This window comes from Terrapene carolina, unplaced genomic scaffold (genome assembly GCF_002925995.2).
Source record: "Terrapene carolina triunguis isolate 2854851 unplaced genomic scaffold, T_m_triunguis-2.0 Scaffold148, whole genome shotgun sequence".
NCBI lineage: Eukaryota > Metazoa > Chordata > Testudines > Emydidae > Terrapene > Terrapene triunguis.
Window position 1 is genome coordinate 766717 of NW_020664499.1, and position 2603 is coordinate 769319.

The following is a 2603-nucleotide window of genomic DNA, read 5'->3' on the forward strand; positions in this document are numbered from 1 at the left end:
AGGTAGCTGCACTAGGGGGCTGGGGGTAGCTGCGCCGGAGGGCTATGCGGGACGGGAGGAGGTAGCTGCACTAGGGGGCAGCTGCGCCGGGGGGGCAGGACGGGTGAAACAGCCACCCAGGAGCAGGGCCGCGAAGCTGAGGCCCGCGAGGGACTGGCTCGGCGCGTGGGGGGGGCCGGAGACTGCGCGCTACTCACCGGCCTCTCCCGCCGCCTCCCGGCTCGGCGCAGCGGCCCCACTTCCAGTGAGCCAGGAACCGGCCGGAGGCGCGGCTCAGCCGCAGCCCCTTAAAGCGGCAGGCCGCGGCCCCGGGAGACGGGCTGGGGGCGGAGACGAGTGGCCCGCTCCTCCCCTCGGCCCGGCGGGCGGGCGGGGCCTCATCCCTCCCTGGGCCTGGCCACGGCGGGGGCGGGATCGGGGCCTCCCCATGGCCCGGGGGCTATTCGGGGCCCTCCCCAGCGTTGGAGAGCAGTTTAAAGGGTCCCTCCGCCCCCACCCTTGGCTTTCAACCCCGCCGCCCCCCCAACACAAACAACCCTTCGGACCAGCCCCCTGCACTATCCGCCACCCCACACACGGGGGTCACTCGTGGTCCCACCCAAGCGCACCCCTCAGCTAGACATGCCGGTGGTACTCAGGGGGTCCCCCACCCCCACATGCAGATGGCAGTAGGCTGAGCCCATTGCACACACAAACCCCCAATGCACGCACACGAGGATCAGGAGTTCCACGGCAAACCCTTCCACACGTAGCAGCAGAGATCCTGCTGCCACACCTATAAGTCACTTGTGGGGTAATCACAAGGTCTCTCCCACCCCCCCAAAAAAACCTTTTATTTCTTTGGGGTATCACAACAGCAGAGCACCCACAGCAAGATAACCTTCAGCCACAGAAACATGAGGATGTTGCACCATAGAGAAATCCATCTCATTGCAATGTGTGGGGTCTTGCACCGTTGGACAAACTGAAGAAAGAGAATGACAGTTCATATTGCAACAGGTTGCTCTCCTGACCTGCACAGATCTTCACTGGGTGTTCTGCATGGCCACAGAGACGAGCCCCTAGGCTTTGAGATACCCCATTTCGAGTGGAGGCTTAAACATTGTTCTGACATATTGCCAAACCCCAGAGAAGTCCAAAATCATAAAGGAAAAAACTCAGAATCTCAAATAATAATGCATGTTGGTGTTTGGGCTGCCTATTGATTTTGAAACTTTAGTGGTGAATACAATAATGGAAGGCTGAAATTTCAACCTGAAGTGAAACCCAGAAGACAGCAGAGATGCTCTGCTAGAATGAAGAGTCCTGTGGCACCTTTAAGACTAACAGATGTACTGGAGCATAAGCTTTCGTGGGTGAATACCCACTTCGTCAGATGTCTGTTAGTCTTAAAAGTGCCACAGGAGACTCTCTTGCTTTTTACAGATCCAGACTAACACAGCTACCCCTCTGATACTCTGCTAGAAGGGAGACCTCACTTTCTTTGTTACTGGCATATTCAATAAAGTGCTAAATAACCATAATTAAGTATGCCAGCTATCTTATTCAAAGCCATTCATGTATGCCTTGTCTGTCCAGGATCTTTACCCACCAAAGTAGTTATGTCACAAGGCTTTAGAGTATATACTTAGTTAGTCCCTGTTCTCTGACCTACTGGATAAGAAGCTGAACTTGAATCAAAAATAATGAGGAGACCGGTGGCACCGTAAAGACTAACAGATTTATTTGGGCATAAGCAGAAGTGGATTTTTTACCCACGAAAGCTTATGCCCAAAGAAATCTGTTAGTCTTTAAGGTGCCATCGGACTCATCGTTGCTTTTGTGGATACAGACTAACACGGCTACCCCTCTGAAACTTGAATCAGTCCATCCAGCCTCAGCGCACCTGAGCACAGATCCATCCACCCAATCACAATATACTTTTCCTAATGCTTACAGGAAGCATGCCAAGCTTCCTGGTAATTATAACAGTAGACCCAAAACACCTGGAAAAGGCTGCATTGTTAAGGACTATGTAGCACTTTGTTTGTTCTATACTCTTTTGTATCTGCTCTATCCTCTGGACTGTAGAGATATTAATTCAAGGCAGTGATTTATTATTCTTTGGCATAATGAACCTGTTCTGTATGCCATACGCTCAGGGTGCTACATAAACAATAGCGATAACAACTAATGTATAAACCAGTAAAGGCCCAACTTCATCCAAGCACAAGTATGTTCTTTTGTTAAACATTAAATCAATAGCGTTCTGATTTATCTTTTATGATCAAATAAGTGTTATTTGCATATCTAGAAGAGCATTTATATATTGTTTCTAATCTTTTCTACATATGGGCACTTGATCCAGGATGTGTTGAGGGCCCTCAACTCACATTGACTTCAGTAGGAACTCAGGGATCTGGCCAACATAACAGCCCTACAGTTGCAAGCAACAGGGGCCCTCCAACATGGAGCTCCTTGAAGGATCAAGGCCACTGCATATAAAACGTTAAATCACCACTCCCAGCACTTCCTCCCAATGCCACTTGGCAGATGGAAAGACTATAGAATTGTGCTGCTTTACTGCATTTATGACAATTTACAAATGTCAATTATTTTTGAAC